The following is a 20,438-nucleotide window of genomic DNA, read 5'->3' on the forward strand; positions in this document are numbered from 1 at the left end:
TATTTTCCCTTTTATCATATGAGAAGTTGAAATGTAGGTATGGTCTGAAAATAGTTTTGTTTTGCTACAGTTCTCCCTATTTTTTATCATCTTTCTTTTAATAAAAAACAATATGAGTCATAGACGGTTTAGATAATTTCTTGCAGTCTACCCCAGAGACCAAAAATCCCCCAATCTCTAATAAGAGGTGGTGAAGGGTTTGTGGAACTTTACACTCAATTGGAGGTTTTGGTCGGAAGGGCACTGACAAAGGTGTCCTGTTCTGTCAGCTGTTTCATAACAGGCTGTGGTCAGGTGAACACAAAGGACACAGAGAACCACAGAGAAGACATGAATTGGAGGGGGCGCTAGTGAGAGGATCCAGCAAGGATGCACTGAATAAGGCAGATCCTTTGGCTACCAAGGCCATGACTCGCCATTTACAGAGCTGTGCGAAGCTCCTATTGCAACCCCAATAGAGAAGAAGTTACATGCTGCCGTGTACCAATGCCACGTCTCCACCACTGCAGTAGCTAGCATAAACTGGAAGTGCATCTGACCCACAGTGGTGGAGTTTATGTACAGGACTGAAGCATATAGATCAGTGGTTCTCAACAAGGGGTATGTGTACCTCTGGGGTATGCAGAGGTCTTCCAGGGGTACATCAACTCATCTGGATATTTGTCTAGTTTTACAACAGGCTCCATAAAAAGCACTAGCGAAGTCAGTACAGACTAAAATTTCATACAGACAAAATGAAAAGTAAGCAATTTTTCAGTAGTATTGTGCTGACACTTTTGTATTTTTATGTCTGATTTTTGTAAGCAAGCAGTTTTTAAGTGAGGTGAAACCTGGAGGTATGCAAGACAAATCCGACTCCTGAAAGGGATACAGTAGTCTGGAAAGGTTGAGAACTACTGATATAGATGACCACAAGATTTTTTTGCAGTTATTAATTTTCTTATAGATATTACTGTAGTAATAATAAACAGTTTGTGCTTACATCTGAAAATTGTAACTGAGCGTCACAATAGTACTGTGAAGCAGGTAAGCATAGAATTATAGAAATGTAGGACCTTGATAGATCATCTAGTCCAGTCCTCTGCAGTGAGGCAGGACTAAGTATTATCATTGTTGTTCCCTATAAATATGGAGACTGTGGCACAGAAGGGTTAAGTGACTTCCCAGGGCCACACAAGTCAATGGCAAATCCATGAGTAGAATCCAAGAGTGCTGTACCTATACTTTCCTGACGTAACTGTTAGATCACACTATATTTAAAATATACCAAATAGAAAGCAGATAAAATGTGCTTTTCATTGGACTTCCATGTACTTTCAAAATGCTTTGCAGCATAATGAGTTATACGTTGGAAGGGAAGACTGTGGACAAATATAGTAGCCACAACACATCTAGCAATCACATGCACACAGCCTGGTCATGAAGACCTGTGTTTTATTAAGAAGGGGAATGTTGGCTAATATACTGTAATTATTCCCTATTCCTTGTGATAGAAATGCCATAAGATCTTTAACTTCTATGTTCTCTGCCATCAGAGATGGGCAAAAGGGACCTCAGTGTAATGCCTCATCTAGACTACAGCATTCCTGTAGCACCATTCCTGTCTTCTTCAGAGTATTACATTGCAATTATTCTGAACCCAAGTGATAAACTTTGAGATAAACAACAGAACTGTGAACTGGAATTACAAATGCTGAGTTTGTGATTCAATGCCTAAAGACAATAGCATCATTACACAGAACAGGTCATTTTTCTAACCCAAGGACAGTTGTATCCTGCCTTCTGCCTTTAAAAACAAATCAGCATTTGTTGCATTTCATCCTTGAATTATTCATCAAGATCAGACACTTTCTTGTTCATTTCACTTAGTCATTTTCCTCTTGCTTATTCTCAGCAGTTTTGATGAAAATATAACACAGTGCCTGCTTACAAGAGACATTCAGTTTAATAGATATCTTGATTGGAAAGACATTTCTTTTGGTCCAAGCTAAAATCAGATGCTCATTGTTTGAGTGGACTTTATGTTGTGTTAAGAGAAGTAGCTAAAATTCAGTGTTGCGAGGTCTCTATACTAATCTCTTTTTTTATTATTTTCCATCAGTTCAGATCCTTCATTTGGGATAGCCCAGAGTTACACAAGGGTGAAATTCTGAATTCCTATCTCACTGAGTCCTTACTCATGCAAAGCTTCCATTGAAGTCAGAGTGTTTTGCCTGCATTGGGATTTGACCCCATTAAATGAAGTACAGTTCCCTGTTGTCCTTTCTTAAACATCCTTCTTCATTAAGTCAAAATACTGCAGATGCTCTAGAGGTGGCCCGTTGTTGGTCAGATTATTTTATGACACTGGCTAGTTACTGAGTGCTATACAAAATAATTCACCTGAAGTGGCACATCTGTTTCACCTTCTATTGAAGTAAATGGAGCTGCATGAGTGGGTAAGGTGATCAGGATATGGTCCTGTGTGTTCTTTCCACCATGAACTGTATTTTTCCTTTTGCTGCTTTCCCCCATAATTTACCTTGTTTGCATATCTTAGTGTTTCATACCACAGTGCCTGAGTCATTTTCTTTTGAATAATTAAGCAGGTACATGCCCTTGGAAAGTCATTGTGTCTTTTATTACTGCTAAATGTGTTAACTGTGAGGAATTAGAAAAGATCTGCATTTTTGTTCACTTATACACAATTAGATATACTGCAAAATAGAAAACCTGGAATGTAACATGCTGTGTACTCTGGGGTGCACCAGACCCAAGAAAAAGGGGAAGGCGTGTTAAAGGGGCAGAAACAGGACAGGGAAAGCATTTCCTAGTCCTCCTGCTGCTGCATGAGGGCGCAAATAAGCAGTTTCCTTTTTTGTAAAGATGTTAACCATGGATTGGTGGAGTCAGTGGCTTATCAGCAACCTTCCAAAGAACCAAATGCGGGGAGCAGGCCAGTTGACTGAAGATGTTGGCCTCTCCAGAAAAACATAAAATTCTTCTTTGAGTGATTGCACATGTCCATTCCACTGTAGGTGTGTGTGTGCGTTGTACACAGTTGTTGATTTTCCCCTCAGGAATACTCGCCGGGGCAACCTAAGTGCCCTCTGGTGTCTTGTGCCACCGCATGCAGGTATAAAGGGCCATGCTATCTCTGCCCCCCCCCCCCCCCCAAGTTCCTTCCTACTGCCAGTGTCGGTTGTTGGAACTGTGATCTTTGTATTTGCAAGTCTTTCTTCCCTTCATGTGTATATAGTACCTGTCTTGTTAGTTTAGTGTAGAGTAGTGTATTTTGTACATAGTTACTGACTAGTGTAAGTTTTAGTTTTATTCTTAGTGAATCTTGGTCTCCAGTGCCTGTTTGGGCACCAGGTCCAGTACTGGATTCGTGCCACATTCTTTCAGCTTCAAGGCCTGTCACTCTTGTGGCAAACCAATGCCAGTGAGTGATCCCTATCCCAGCTGCCTTAAATGTCTGGGGGAAGCATGCATAGGTGACATACGTCACAGTTGTAGAGGGTTCAATTGTTCCAAAAAGGAGAGGGCTGGCAGGCTCAAATACTTACTCGTGGAGTTTGCTTGTCACCCTCCATCAGCACCTTCACACTTGGAACGGGTACTGAGCATGTCTGAGTTTGTCAGGAGTGCGCTGCCCATTCTAGCTGACTATAGGCAGACCCTCCTTTCCATACTGAAGAAGAGACTTCATAAGTCCTTGATGCCTTCAAAATCTGCAGGTAAGGCACCGAGTGGAGGCAAGGACACTGAGGGGCAGTCGAAGAAGAGATACCCCCATGTACATGCAAGAGAGACCCCCTGCATGCAAAGAGGGATTAATGACTTTGGAGCTCAGGAAGGACCTGTTGAGACCAATCCCAGGACTGGCGCAGCTCATTGTACCTCAGGGTCAGTAGCCTTTGATGGCGCCATCTACACCCGAAGCATTCAAGACGGCTTGGGAACTATTGGTCTTCTTGGTACCAGTTTCACCTGCAGTGCAAGATTCCTGCCCTGCACCAGGATCGGACGTGTTAGATCCTTCGTGCCAGCTCAATCCCCAGTGCACTGTTCAGTACTGCTGGCTGATACCGTTGCTGCACCTTGGTGGCTTCCATCAAGGGGGAAGCCTGTGATGGTCTCACTAGTGCCTCCATCACTAGACTCGCAATCGGTCTCCCCAGGACCAATGGGGTCATTTCTCCCTGGTCAGAGAAAGCAGACTCATCTTCCTCGTTAGACTCTGAGGTTGGATTCTACGCTTCCAGACTTGAGCAGCCCCAGTGGGATTCCTACCCACTATGGTTTAGATCTCAACCCAAGGACCAATGGCTGGCATATAGTTGGGTCCTACCTATGTATCACTGTTTCTTACCTTCCCCCTATGCTCTCAGACATCCCCGCTTCCTTCCAGCCCTCCCATATTGAGTAGGTATTGGGAACATGTTCACCAGGGTCACAACTCCCCCTCTTCTGGGACTGGGACTGCGCAAGGGGAGTTATTTACTCAGGACTCTCCTGTGCAGGAGTTGGACAAGGGACCTCCTCAGCAGCCACTAGTCTCTTCGTGACCAGATGAGGCGGTAGTCACGGAGTCTACCTCACCCTTGCAAGATGACTTCAAGGCCTATCAAGACTTACTAAGAAGGGTGGCTACAGCTCTGGATATCCAGCCAGAGGAGGTGCAAGAAAAGTCTCACAGATTGGTGGACATTTTGATCTCTATGGGCCTTTCTAGGATCGCTCTCTCTATTAACAAGGCTATCCTAGATCCCATTAAGAGTTTATGGCAGACTCCATTCTCCCTTCCTCTCACTGCTAAAAGGGTGGAAAAGAGATAATACATCCCTTCCCAGGAATATGAACATTTTTACAACCACCTGCCTCTGGCTTCCCTGATAGTGTTTGCTGCAAATGAAGAGGAGACATCAGGCATCAGTCTCGAAAGGGAAAGAAATAAGGAAGCTGGACCTCTTCAGCTGGAAGTTGTATTCCACAGGAGGTTTACGACTGAGAATTGTAAACCAGCAGGCTCTGCTGGGTTGGTACAATTTTAGCTTGTAGGATAATGTCCTAAAGTTTAAGGACAGGCTTCTGGATGAAGCTAAGCAGGAGTTCACTGCTCTGATGGATGAGGGCAAATTAATTGCCAGATCAGCTTTACAAGTAAGCCTAGATGTGGCAGACTCTGAGGCTCGAGCTATGACTTCTATGGTTACTATGCGGCATTCATCTTCGCTGCAGTCATTGGGTCTTCCCCTGGAGGTGCAATAAACTGTACAAGACCTCCTATTCAAAGTCCCCTCACTCTTGTCTTAAAAGATGGACGAGAGGATTCATAGCCTTAAGGATTCAAGGGCAACCCTTAATTCATTGGAAATTTATACACTGGTGACAAAGAGAAAACCATTCCACCCACAGCAGTCTCAGTGGTTCCACCCTTTCATGCCTTGTAATCAGGACTTGTTGAGAAAGAGGGTGTAGTGGTCCCTCACTACTGGCAGACCGCAAGTAACAGTCTTATGTGGGGGAGAGCTCCAGTCCCCTGGGCAGGATGAAGCATAATAGTTTTTAGCCCCAGCAGATAGTAATAGTCTATCAGGGAGCCCTGGCCCTGTGGGCGGGGCAGAGCCGCAAACAGTCTTTAATCCACAGCCACCTGGTTGGGGCAGACAGCTACAAACAGTCTGTAGAGGGGCTCGGGCTCTGGCTCCCTCTGGACAGGGCAGGAAACAGTAAGGGGGCTTGCAGGGATGAGCACCAAAACAGTCTTGGCCTATGGAGGGGAGGCTGCCACCCCAGGGGTAGGGTAGTAGGGGGACGTGGGTCCACCCGACTCCACCGCAACCCAGCCCAGGGCCCTAACAGTGGCAGTGCAATCTTCCACTGGGTCAGTGGGGATTCCAGTCGCAATACATTGACTCATACACCTGCAGCAGAACTGGACTAGAGTCTAGTCCCCCTGGGCTACGTCCTACCACAGTCTGGGTGTAAGGTACTGTGGTCCAAAGATCCCCTGTCTCCTCAGGGTATTTGGCCATTGGTAGCTCCAGCAGCTCCTCAGAATCCTCATTTCCCTCCCCCGACGGCAAGTCATCGGTCCACTCTGGGGCTGGGCAAGGCTTTTTCAGAGGCGTCTGCTCCATAGAAGAGATGTCCGCACTCTCCTGTGGCTCAGCAGCAACTGAACTCCAGGGCTCTCCTTTTCTACTTCCTGTCCTTCCTTACTACAGAAGGGTAGAAGTTTTAAGAGATGGCCTCCACCTCCCCTGTCCTTTAGAGCTGCTGGTTCATCTTGGCAAATTGGATCTTCAAAGCAAACATTTTGACTTGTTGGTTGAGAGCAGCCTACCACTTCCCAGAGTACCATCTTTCCCTTCTCCTGTTTTTACCAACCGCCTGTTCCACTTCCTAAATGCTTGGTCCTACATCATCACAGACCAGTGGGTTCTAAGCATGTTGGAACTGGGATACACCCTTCACTTTATTTCTGTTCCCCTTCTCCCTCCCCTTCCCTATCCCTCGTCAGGGACCATTTTCACGAGAACAGCCTTCTACAGGAGGTCCGGTCTCTCCTTTAATGTGGCAATTCATAAGAGTCACAGAAAATTTCTTAGAATCATGGTCAATGAATCACACTACCAATTCACAGTGCTGCCTTTTGTCCCCTCAGCAGTCCCTCATATGTTCACAAAATGCATGGTGGTAGTAGCGGCATTCCTGGGAAGTTTGGGAATCCATGTGTTTCCTACTTGGGGTGACTGATTAGTGAAAGGCTGATCCCGGTCTCAAGTACTCTCCAGCATAGCTGCTATCCAGTCAGCCAGTCATGCACTAGGACTCCTAATAAATACAGAGAAATATATCCTGATTCTGGTTCAAAGAATGGAACTGATTGAGGTGGTCCTTGACTGTACACAGGCCAAGGCGTTCCTGCTGCAGCAGAGGTTCCAAGCAATGCGGCTTATTGCACTAGATCCAAAGATACATCCTCTCACTACGTTTAGAAACTTCTAGGGCAAATGACGGCATGCACTGATGTGGTCCAACATGCCAGACTGCACTTCAGAGAGCTACAGGGTTGGCTCACCTCAGTGTATTCTGTGACCTGCATCAAATGGACAGGGTGGTTCAGGTACCTGCTTGAGTCTTGTACTCCCTGGACTGATGGATAGACCCATCAGATGTTTGCACAGGAGTCCCCTTTGCTCCTCCTCAACAGACACTCCCCTTAGTTACGGATGCGTTGAATCTAAGTTGGGAAACTTTTAGGTCCCCTTCAGACTCAGGGGCTTTCATCTTGCCAAGAACTAAATTTGCATCATGTAAATATAAGGAATTTGTGGGCTACTTTTTTGGCTTGGATAGCATTCTTTCTGCATATTGCATTGTGGAATTCATTAGTGCTCAAAGACAACACTGCAGCCATGTTTTCTAAACAAACATGGGGGAGCCTAGTAAATGAAGTTATGCCAAGAGGCAATTTTGCTTTGGAACTTCTGCGTAGCCAGGTCCATCAACCTGAAAGTGGCTTACTTTCTAGCCCGGGATCTCTAACAGATGCTTTCTTCCTGATCTGGTTAAGAGGCCTGATGGATGCCTTCCTTCCAGTTCTTCTCCTGTCCAAAGTGAAGCAAGATTGTGTTCACATTGTGTTAATAGTCCCAGCATAGCCCCATCTACATAGGGCTAGTAAAGTTGAATACCAATCAGTCAGACCTTCTCTGTCACTCCCGAGAGATGCGGACGTGATCTCTCTGGACAATGGCTGTCTCCTCCATCCCAACAGTGCGGATGCTTCTTGGCTGACATACTTGGAATGAGATTGCTCTAAAGGAATACAAGAAATTCTCCGAAACAGTAGGAAGCCTTCAAGTAGGTCTACTTACCTTGCTAGATGGAAGAGATTCTCGATTTGATCTATGGGCTGGGTGGATGCCTCTTTGAAAGCTTTAATTCCCCATATCTTGGTCTATCTTCTGTTCCTGAAACAACAAGGACTAGCCCTTAGTTCCATCAGAGTCCACCTGGCAGCTATCTCAGCTTTCCACCCTCCAGTGGAAAACTGATTTACCTTTTCAAACCCTGTGTCCATCAGATTTCTAAAGGGTTTGGACAGGTTATACCCACAGATACACAGCCCAATTCCAAAGTGGAGCTTGAATTTAGTTCTAGCAATGTTGATGGTTTTCCCCTTTGAGCTACTAGCGACTTGTTCCCTACTACCCCTATCTATGAAAGTGGCTTTCTTGGTTGCTATTACCTCGACTAGGAGAGCAGGAGAAATGTGAGCTTTAGTGTCAGAACCTTCCTATACAATATTTTTCAAGGACCAGGTTTTCCTGTGACCTCATCCAATGCTTCTGACTAAGGTGGTTTCTGATTTTCACTTTAATCAAGACATTTACTTACCAACCTTCTTTCCAAAGCCTCATTCAGGTAAGATGGGCAGAGAATCTCCATTCTCTAGATGTTAGAAGGGTGTTGGCTTTTTATCTGAATTGGACTAGGTCTTTCAGGTCATCCCTGCAGCTATTTTTTACAATTTCAGACAGTGCAAAGGCCCACCCAGTGTGCACTCAGAGAACGCCCTCCTAGATTTCCAGCTGTATTTGTTTATGCTACTGTCCAGCAAATATGGAAGCTCCAACTAAAGTGGTGGCTCACTCAGCTAAATCACAGGTAGCTTCCATGGCCTTTCTGGCTCACGTGCCCATCCTGCACACTTATAAGGCAGCAGTCGTTCAATCCACATGTTTACCTCTCAGTCTAGAGACGATGCCAGATTTGGGTGGGTGGTCCTACAATCCCTGTTCAAATAGACTGTGAACCCAAGTCCAGCTCGAACAGCTTGTGAGTCACCTCTAGAGGAATGGACATGTGTCATCACTTGAAGAAGAAAAAATGGTTACCTACCTTCCGTAACTGTTGTTCTTGAAGATGTGTTGCATGAGTCCATTCCAGAACCCACCCTCCTTCACCTCTATCAGAGTCTTTCTGGTAGGAAGGAACTGAGGGGGATCAGGGCAACATGGTTCTTCATGCCTGTGTGCAATGACACGAGGCACCAGAGCGTGCTTGTGCTGCGCTGACAGGTACTGCTGAAAGAAAAATCTCCAACAACTGTGCATGAGGCATGCAGTCTTTTAAGGACAAGTGGAGCCTGTTTGGGGAAACAGAATTCAGAGACATTTTGAGAGGAGAGGAATTGTTGAGAGATAAGAGGATTACAAGCTGGCCTGGAGCTGGTTTGAACTTCAGAGAGTTTCAGGTTCTCATTGAAATGCCAAGCCAGGTGAGTTTTACAGCTGTAGCTGTAACACTCTTGGGGGTCTCATGTTGAATACTGATGCTTGATACCTGGTAATGGGTAGCAACTGGAATGGATAATCCAGTCACCATTTCCATCTGAGGAATAATCTGGATTCACTGTGGTAGTTTAATAACAAAATAAGCTTTTTGTTAAATATCTTTTTGTTTCATTATTGCTGTCTTGATTCATACCCTCCTTCTCCCTCCTTTGGTGGTAGACATTCTTAGTTGAGAGATGTAGTGTAGGGGTTCTGGTCACTACACCACTTCTCTTAGGAATGTTAATTTTCTCTTTTACTGCTCATCTAAGCTCTATTAGTTGCCTGATAGATATTACTAGAACTCTACAGAGTTAGCTAGATAGCTTTCTTTCATAATAAGTCACATTTCTGTCTAAATGTAACAAAATAAACTAATACATCTTCTCTTCTTTAATAGCATACAACAGGGTGTCAGGTCTCCTTAGCTGACTTATCCTGTTAGCATGAGTTGGAACACTGTAGGAAGATGCTGGCCTACACTTTGTGGCAGAGGTAGCTTGTTAACTCAATCCTGGATATAAGGAGATGGAATCCTCTCTATGGGAAGAAACAAAGAGGTCTGTGCAGGGAAACAGTAGAAACAGTCAGGCTTTGGGGTAAAGCTGAGACTGGTGTTTATACTTTTGTTGCAGTTTATGTGGGTTTTACTCAGAGAAGGTTTGGAGTTCTGCCTCTTTACATTCATTTTTCAGCTGTTTCAGCAGTTCTCTTTTATTTTGGCATTTGGAATAGCCTGTGAATTGTCCAGCTGTGTTAATCTTTTACTGTGCCAGGTACACTGAAGCTAAATACATTCAGTTCTGGGCACCTCAACATGAGAATGATGTAGCAAAAATGGAAGGAATTCATAGCAGAGTAGCAAAAATGATTAAGAGGCTGAAGAGATTGACACCTGAGAAGAGATTACAAGAACAAATATCTAGAACATGGGTTAATAATGACTAATATTGGAAAAGTGTAACTACCAAGGATTGATAGGAATTATTTAGCATTGTAGAAGGATTTATAACAAGGAGCATACCTCTCAGCCTTCAAACCCGCTAATGCATATGACACACGTCATCAAAATGTATGACAGATGACTGAAATGTAGAACACCTATGTTTTGATGCACTTTGTGCCATAAAATCTAAATTATGGGTTTTTAAGAATAGAACCTGATTTTTAAAGTGGTTTTGTTTTGTTTTGTTTTTTGTTTTTTACTGTGTGAATCAAATACATCAGCTCTGCAACCTGTAACAGGTTAATTAGAGTGGAATGAGGTAGGGGCAGCTTGTTATAGATTTCAAAATTTGTTTCAACCAGGAAGAGTGGCAGATTTCTTGTCTTTTTTTTTTATTTATTTTTTTTAATTTATGGAAATCTTTAAAACTAACATTGCTTAACATGAAGGTCTGTTGATAAACTTAGTGTGAATCTCCAATATTCCTTTGATAGGAAAACTGGATGGGCTCAAAAGGAGGCTGAAACAGTTTTAAATACAACATAAAGGATTTGATTGGACTCGGTGAATGAATGGCAGGGTTCCGAAGAGCCCTAGGTTCTCTTTTGTTTATTGCCATCAATTACCAGTGCCCCACGATGGACTTAGTCTTACTAGAGTTGAGCCCTTTTGTGACTGTTCTATATATGGTACAATATGGACCCAAGATATACAAAGTCAGCTTCACTGTCTCCCTTTTCCCCATAAACCCTTGTTTAATTCTGTGTGGTTGAATTTGGTGACATTTATTGCACATTAAAACAAGCAATTTATAACCCTAGTTAAAGCCATGTTATTTCAGGCTTGTTCCATGTATGCTTTCCCACTTAGTTCTGTCTAATGTACCTGAATCCAGACCTGAAATAAACCCTTGTTATGTCAGTCCTGAGCTTCTGTTGAAAAGAGATTGCTAATTGGAGTGGTTTCATAACATGGAAAGATGTTATTAGAGATTATGTCAATATAAGACAAGTTAGATCCAGGGTCATTAAAACTGAAAAGCTGTTGTATTATATCTGTACCAGAGGTGCAGAGGAAGATGTCTTTAAGCCACTGTTATTCATGTCTGGCTGTGCACCAATTTGGTCCCCTGTCTTAACTTAGTATAATTTATGGCAGTTCATTAGAACGCTCTGACTGCCAGTGATTCCAAGGGGCCATTATGGTATTTCAGAGGTCACTGAAGTTCAGGGAAGATCCAGTCATGCCCACTTTCCTTCACTCCCAATATAGCTGCAGAGACAGATGGTGATATAACAGCCACTAAGACAGTTCTGTCCACCAGAGATCCCCCTATATCTGTCTGTGGACAACTATGCAGCATTTAAGGCCACTCTGCAAAAGTGGAAGGGACCAAAGTGGCCTTAACTCTGGGAAGATTTTGGACCATGGAATTGAGACTTGGAAGGAGGTCACAACAAAGTTGCAATCCTGCTGCTGCTGCAGCTTCTTTTGTTTCTGTTGGGTCAACTTGATCTTGTTAAGCTTTCAGTTAGTCCCTTCTCTTGGTTACAATCAAAACTTTTGGCCCAATCTTCCTCTTGTATTTGCAGATTAAAATACACAGTCCATCAGGATCCCCAAATAAACTATTAAATCTATGGAAACAGCGACCTTTATTACAGGATTACATTGTTCACTACACTACAGTGTATCCTGCATAGCTCTGGTATATCATTTAAAGGCAGTTTGCCTGAGTAGTATAAAATATGCATGATGGGTGAACACAGATGAGTTGTGTTAATGTATTGTAATTTACTTGCTAAAAATATTTTTAAATCTTAATAGGCTTACACAGATTTTTCTGATGATCAGATGCCATGTCAATGAGCATGGCAGAAAAACACAGATAGGTAGATAGCACAGGTAGACCATTGGGAATTGCAGTGTTCTTTATCAACACAGCATTCTTTTTCTGAAATCTTTTCATGGTAGATGTCAGAGCTCGGTCTTAATGGATTAATTTCTTAAGAATCTTTAGACTGTCTACTTAAGCTTAATAAAGAAAAATATAAAGCAATTCACCTATCAGTTTTCTTTTGTTTTGCTAGTTAATTATGCAATATGAAAACATACTAATTATATTTACAATAAATTAATAGTGTGTATGTGTATTTGTGACATTCTCTGTCTCCTTTTTAAATATGCCATAAATCTTAGATTGTGATTCTGTTTTTCTTCAGGCTATTAGGTTTCTACAGACTGTATTTCATTCCTTAGCACCTACTGTTGCTTGGCAACAGCATCCAATTTACAAGAGCCCAGCCCAGTGAGTGGCTAGCTACCTAAAACTTTCCTGTTAAGATACACTGAGAGCCAGAACAGTTTAATCCTGATGTAGAGCAATTCTTTAAAAAAAAAAAAATCATTCTACCTATTAGTTTGTCTGTGATTATTTTTCAATTAAATTAAAAACATCATACCCATCAACGGGTCTTAATTTTACCTGTAATGGGATGGAGGGAGTTCCTGGGGACCACAAGAGACCCTTGTTAAACATTCACTTTCAAAGAGAAGGGGTGTATGTGTGTGTGTAGAACAGTAGTGTCTCGTGGGTCCAACTGAGATCGGAACTCTCCTATACTAGGTGCTGTATGTACACATAGAGGCACAGAGAAGTGAAGTGACTTGCCCATGGTCACATAGCAGGTTAGTGAAGAGTTGAACGCTGTGCTATGCTATCAATATATTCCCTACATTCATAGAATATAGAATATCAGGGTTGGAAGGGACCTCAGGAGGTCATCTAGTCCAACCCCTGCTCAAAGCAGGACCAATCTCCAACTAAATCATCCCAGCCAGGGCTTTGTCAAGCCTGACCTTAAAAACCTTTAAGGAAGGAGATTCCACCACCTCCCTAGGTAACCCATTCCAGTGCTTCACCACCCTCCTAGTGAAAAAGTGCTCCAGCCCCCTAATCATTTTTGTTGCCCTCCGCTGGCCTCTTTCCTATTTTTCCACATCCTCCTTGTAGTGTGGGGCCCAAAACTTGACACAGTACGCCAGATGAGGCCTCACCAATGTTGAATAGAGGGGAATGATCACGTTCCTCGATCTGCTGGCAATGCCCCTACTTATACAGCCCAAAATGCCGTTAGCCTTCTTGGCAACCAGGGCACACTGTTGATTCATATCCAGCTTCTCGTCCACTGTAACCCCTAGGTCCTTTTCTGCAGAACTGCTGCCTAGCCATTCAGTCCCTAATCTGTAACAGTGAATGGGATTCTTCCGTCCTAAGTGCAGGACTCTGCACTTGTCCTTGTTGAACCTCATCAGATTTCTTTTGGCCCAATCCTCTAATTTGTCTAGGTCCCTCTGTATCCTATCCCTACCCTCCAGCGTATCTACCACTCCTCCCAGTTTAGTGTCATCCGCAAACTTGCTGAGGGTGCAGTCCATGCCATCCTCCAGATCATTAATGAAGATATTGAACAAAACCGGCCCCAGGACTGACCCTTGGGGCACTCCAGTTGATACCGGCTGCCAACTACACATGGAACCATTGATCACTAGTTGTTGAGCCCGATGAACTAGCCAGCTTTCTATCCACTTTATAGTCCATTCATCCAGCCCATACGTCTTTAACTTGCTGGCAAGAATACTGTGGGAGACCGTATCAAAAGCTTTGCTAAAGTCAAGGAATGACACATCCACTGCTTTCCCCTCATCCACAGAGCCAGTTATCTCATCATAAAAGGCAATTAGGTTAGCCAGGCATGACTTGCCCTTGGTGAATCCATGCTGACTGTTCCTGATCACTTTCCTCTACTCTAAGTGCTTCAGAATTGATTCCTTGGGGACCTGCTCCATGATTTTTCCAGGGACTGAGGTGAGGCTGACTGGCCTGTAGTTCCCCGGATCCTCCTCCTTCCCTTTTTTAAAGATGGGCACTACATTAGCCTTTTTCCAGTCATCCGGGACCTCCCCCATCACCATGAGTTTTCAAAGGTAATGGCCAATGGCTCTGCAATCACATTGTCCAGAAGCGGAGAATGAATGTTTCCAGCTTAATATGTTTGCTTTCCCAGTGGTGCTGCCTCCATCTTTTGTGCTTCATATGTAACTTTTTTGTTTAAATGGGAAAACAAATGAATAGATTCACTTTTTTCCTTAGCCTTGCTTTCTGCAAGCAAATGTTTCTCTTTCAGTCAGTGGCAGTTTGCCTTGGTGAGCTCATCAGGGTTAGGCCCTGGAGGTTATCTTTTTTATATTCTTTCAAATTGCTTACATCAGAAATGCTGAATTAGGAAATTGAGGTTTACAGATAACTATGTAAAATAATTGAGTCCTGTAACATTCTAAGGTTCTCATACTAAAGCCTTGTATTTTGCATCTTGTCCACACATTGGACTGGATCCTGACCACCCATCTCAGCACCTGGATCACACCCTTTTTTGTCTTTTCTTTAGGCCTTGGTATATTGATAAGTATGCCTGTCACAACAACCAAAGACTAGAAATGGGAGAAACACAGAGGCTTTGGTTTGCAGATGTTTGTGCAAATTTGATATAGACTCAAGTAATGAAAGGTTTCAGAGTAGCAGCCGTGTTAGTCTGTATCCGCAAAAATAACAGGAGTACTTGTGGCACCTTAGAGACTAACAATGAAGTTTAGATTCCAAATTGGATCCCAATTTGAACTTTTCCCAAAGTTTGGAATTGTTCCTGGATTATTTGTTCCAGTTTCACCTGTAGTGAGAACCACAGTGTTTTGCACTGGAATTAGATCTGAATCTAAATTTCCCTGATGTATGTTCTCTACCTTCACCGCTTTAGATCTGGTGTTCAAGCTCAGGCCATTTCCATTGTGAACCTTTTCATTTAGTTTTATGGTTTTAGGAATCTCTGAAGGTGGGTCTGTGTTTTCCCATCTCCTTATGGAATGCCTTCTCCAGGTAGCAAAAGCCCTGCAGATTAGCTGTTGTAGAATCTCATGATTTTGTACTGTAGCCATTAGAGGACAGAAACAGGAGACCTGGGTTCTATTCATGATTCTTCCACTGACTTACTGTGTGACATTGGGCAAAGTCCTTTAACTTGTCTACGTTTCACTTTTCCCAATTTTCCTATCTTCATGCAATGCCTTGAAATCCCTTAGGAAGATGCTATATGTATGTGTGCCAGTATTATTTTTATTTCTCTTGTGAGTTTCACCGGGCTGAATATGCCTGTATATGGGAAAAATAAAATAGAATTTTTTAAAATAATGTGATGTTGAATGTTATAATGTTTTTTAAAGAAGCAAGTCAGCAGTTTCAAAAACAATAATTAGTTTCTGCAAAAATTTCAAAATTTTGGTCCGGTTTTTATTTTGAAGTATTTGAAACAACCATTTTTCTTTTTTTGTTACATTTTTAAAATTTCACAATATTTTATTGACATTTTCTTCAAAAACAATAATTACATTCTGGCTTACCAAAAACACTAAACAAAAATTGTTGCAAATCATTTAGATATCAACAGTTTTCACTGAAGATTTTTGATAAGCCAAAAATATCAATAATGGGGGGGTGGGTGTCACAAAAGTATGAAAAGGTATAAAAGGTATGAAATATTAAGTGAAAAAGAAAAATAATTAACATGGACTCAAATATTTTTGAAAAAGACCATTTTTTATTTTAAAAACATTTCATTTGAAATATGTCAACCTGCTTTACTTCTGGACTACTGAATTATTCAAGAACCAAAAGTCCTTATAATGTTCTACTAAGTCACTGATAGAATGGATTACTATTGGAAGGGTATTTTCCTTTAATGGTGGAATCCCAGTCAGATCTATCAGTCTCTGCAAATGAAATAGGTCCTCTGATCCAAAAGGAGTAGAAGTTTGCGCTAACTTCAAATTGCAAGAGGTAATAGTCTCACCATTACAAAGGTGTAATCTTCACTCTCACAGTCACCAGCTCTCTATACAGAATGTCAGAGTCACTGGATGGCCGGCTAAGGCAGGAGCAGATGCAGGCTGGAACAGGGGCTGGCTAGAATGGAAACAGTCAAAGGCTAGAGCAGAAGCAGGAGCAGGCTGGAACAGAAGCAAGGGTAGTCTGTTGAAACTACTGTCATGGGGATTGTTCCTGGCCAGTTGGTGATCCCGAGTCGTCTGGAGAGGCTGCTTCACTTAGGAGCCTATATAGGTGACTTGGGAACACCTGAGTGGGACCTCCGCTGTGAATTAGCTGAAGCCTGCAGGTACTTGATGACTCACTGCACTTAAGCAGGCTCAGAGATAACTCAGGGATGAGTCATCCCATCATACACCCTCAAAAGACACACACCAGGCACTGTGAGGCCTGGTTTGTTGGGGTGTGACCAATGGAATTCCCAAAAGTGCATGTATGAGTGCATGTATGTTGTTGGCTGGCTTTCTGGAGCAGTCAACTGAACCATAGACCTCCCAGTCAGTGAGGTATAGGAGCTTCCCTTGGAGAATCTCGGAGTCCATGATCTGCTTCACCGGGCATTCTTCCTGCCACTGGACCATGACGGGGGGAGGAGGTGGTTTCATCCATCCAGAAAAGGAGTTGCACTTTTTCAGTAGGGAAAAATGGAACACTGGATGAGCCTTTGTCATCTTGGGTAGCTGGAATTTGAAAGCCACCAGATTAATCTATTGAATGACCTGGAATGGGCTGAGATATTGGTATCCTAACTTCCTTGAGGGATGGGCAAAAGGTGTTTTGTTTTGAGAGCCATGCCTTATCCCAGACCACAATGTGAGGGGTGTCCTGACAACTGAGGTCAATGTATCATTTGTACATTGGAGTCGTGGTGGAGTATGAGTGGATTTTTAATTTTTCATGGTTGTGGTGCGGGTGCTTAGAGGCTGTCAGAATGAGAGAAACTGGCGGTATGGACAGGTGAAACCAAGGATGGAAACCATAGATGGTGTAAAAAGGACTCTGGTGGATTGATTTGTGGTCAGAATTATTGTATGTAAACTTGGCAAAGTGAAGAAGTGGCATCCAATCATTCTGATGGTAACTGATAAAGTAGCAGAGATGATGCTCCAGAATTTGGTTTACTTGTTCTGTCTTCCCATAGGCTGAGGAGGCTCATAGATTAACATTCAAGAGCTTGAACAATTCCTACCAATGATGGGAAATGAACTGCGATTCTTGGTTAGATGTAATATCCAATGGTAAACCCTGGAGCTTGAAGATGTGATTAAAAATAGTTGGGCTGTCACCTCCACAGTAAAGATTTTCCTGCAGGGCACAAAAAAAGACATCATTATGAGGAGGTCAACGATAATTATTGTGGCCAAGTGGCCTTGGGAATTGGAGTGATCAATAATAAAGTCCATAGAGAGAGATGACCAGAGTTGGGATAGAGTCATCAGTGAAACCAAAGTGCCCAGGGTTTCTGCTCATGAGATTTTGGTCAAAGCACATGTGTTGCAGGAGTTGATTTAAGACTTTATAGACTGATGTAGTTTTGACCACCAGAAATGACGAGAGACTAACTTCATCATTTTCCAGTGACTGAAATGGCCAGCCAGGGACGAGTAGTGACATAGCTGGAGTAGGGCTAGATGTGGTTGGCCATTGGGGACATAGATCCGATCTTTTAACAGGAGAACCCCGTTCTTGACTGTGAAGTTTGAGTTGGGGGCCGGGTGTGTAGTGGTCAACAACAGTAATACCACAAATGGATGGAGGCAGGAAAGACTTCACAAGAGACAATAAATCATTGTTCACCTATACATTGACAAAAGGCAGGCTTCAAGACTGTGGCAGGCTGTAGGGGTCTATTCATTTTGTCCAGGTATTTGTCCTTGTGAGACAACGCATTAGGCTTGTCATTCCAGGTACAAGGGTGATAGGTGAGGGTAAAACCAAACTGGGAGGAAAAAGGAGCAGTTTGTTTGAAGATGATTGAGTACCAGATGGACGTATTGGTCATGGAGGGCTTGGTTTTTCAAGAAGATGATGATGTCATCTAAATAAATCACTACAAACTGGTCCAGAACATCTCTAAAGAAGTCATTGACAAAGTGCTGGAATGTGGTTGGGGCATTGGAAAGGTTGACGAGCATGACAAGATATTCAGAATGGCCATCCAGGTGTGAAACACTGTCATTCACTCATCGCCTTCTTAAAATCAGACTAGATTGTAAGCACCACAAAGATCAAGCTTGATGAATGTTTTAGTGGAGCTGACCCTCTTCAATAGTTTTGCTGATCAAAGGTAGGGGTTAGCTATTCTTGATGATAATGTTGTTCAGGGCTCAACAGTCTACACAGAGATGGAAGGAGCCATCCCTCTTTTTGACAAGCATATTCAGAGCCCTGGTGGAGGATGTAGGCAAACAGATAAAGTTTTTTGCCAGGTTCTCATGAAGGTATTCCTGTAGGGCCCGGAATTCTGGTTTGACAAGGGATAAATCCATTCAAATGGAATTTTGGCCCTGGGCTGTAGATCACTGGGGCAGACACAGGACTGATGTGGGGGTAGGATGTCAGCATTTCTTTTGTCAAACACATTGGCAAAATCTCAGTATTTTGCAGGGATTGGTAAATTGTTACCTTCTTGAATTTGCTGGACACAGAAGACAGTGGCCTTCCCCACACTGTTTCTTGTTTCCTTGGTGCCTGACTTGGCTAAACATCATTGCTGGCAGTAGCCCGACTCACACTGTACCTCTTGAATCTTCCAGAAGCTATTTGGATCAGGGACCAAGAGCCAGGGGATGCCAAGTATTATGTAGAAGTGGAGTGAGTTGATCAAGTTAAATTACAGGGTTTCTTGATGGTTTTGGATGTCAAACCAAAGGGGCATAGATTCATGGGTAACAGGACCTGAGAACAGTATCAATCAATTCCACCAGGTCTGGGGTGAGCTTTCTTTGTACCAGAAGTTGGTTAGCCTTATCAAATCCAGCATTCATAAAATTACTGGAGACTTTAGAATCCACAAGTGCAAATTGAGAGCAGTTCACCTCATGTGTAGACGGGACACAGAGACGGAGCAAGACTTGCAGGTGGGGATGACAACAGACCACAGCTGTTAAAGTTGGCTTGGGGCACCCAATCTGGTGATTGTCACGCTGTGACCTTTCTAAGGCCTGGTCTACACTAGGAGTTTATGTCGAATTTAGCGCCGTTACATCGAATTAACTCTGCACCTGTCCACACCACGAAGCTATTTAGTTCGACATAGAGGTCTCTTAAATTCGACTTCTGTACTCCTCCCCAATGAGGGGAGTAGCGCTAAATTCGACATGGCCATGTCGAATTAGGCTAGGTGTGGATGGAAATCGACGCTAATAGCTCCGGGAGCTATCCCACAGTGCACCACTCTGTTGACGCTCTGGACAGCAGTCCGAGCTCGGATGCTCTGACCAGCCACACAGGAAAAGCCCCGGGAAAATTTGAATTCCTTTTCCTGTCTGGGCAGTTTGAATCTCATTTCCTGTTTGGACATCGTGGCGAGCTCAGCAGCACTGGCAACGATGCAGAGCTCTCCAGCAGAGATGGCCGTGCAATCTCAGAATAGAAAGAGGGCCCCAGCATGGACTGATCGGGAAGTCTTGGATCTGATTGCTGTGTGGGGCGATGAGTCCGTGCTTTCCGAGCTGCGCTCCAAAAGACGGAATGCAAAGATCTATGAGAAGATCTCTAAAGCCATGTCAGAGAGAGGATACAGCCGGGATGCAACGCAGTGCCGCGTGAAAATCAAGGAGCTGAGACAAGGCTACCAGAAGACCAAAGAGGCAAACGGATGCTCCGGATCCCAGCCCCAGACATCCTGTTTCTACGAGGCACTGCATTCCATCCTAGGTGCGGCCGCCACCACTACCCCACCACTGACCGTGGACTCTGAGGATGGGATATTGTCGACGGCCGCTTCCTTGGACATGTTAGCGGACGGGGAAGATGAGGAAGAAGATGAGGAGGACGAGGCAGTCGACAGCGCTTACAACGCTGATTTCCCCGACAGCCAGGATCTCTTCATCACCCTTACAGAGATCCCCTACCAACCGTCCCCAGCCGTTAACCCGGACACAGAATCAGGGGAAGGATCACTCAGTAAGTGTTTAAAACACCTAAACATTTATTTTTAACAGAACAGGAATATTAACAATATTAACAATGGGGTTTGCATGATTACTTTGCCCTAGGCGCT

The 20,438-nt window shown here is 43.5% G+C and overlaps 1 protein-coding gene across 1 annotated transcript in view; it reads left to right on the forward strand.

Annotated features, from left to right (window-relative positions):
* The window catches only part of XYLB (xylulokinase), a 148,176-nt gene that overhangs the window by 97,261 nt on the left and 30,477 nt on the right, over positions 1–20,438 (forward strand). The window lies entirely within an intron of this gene.

The sequence above is a fragment of the Emys orbicularis genome, chromosome 2 (genome assembly GCF_028017835.1).
Source record: "Emys orbicularis isolate rEmyOrb1 chromosome 2, rEmyOrb1.hap1, whole genome shotgun sequence".
Classification (NCBI taxonomy): Eukaryota; Metazoa; Chordata; order Testudines; family Emydidae; genus Emys; species Emys orbicularis.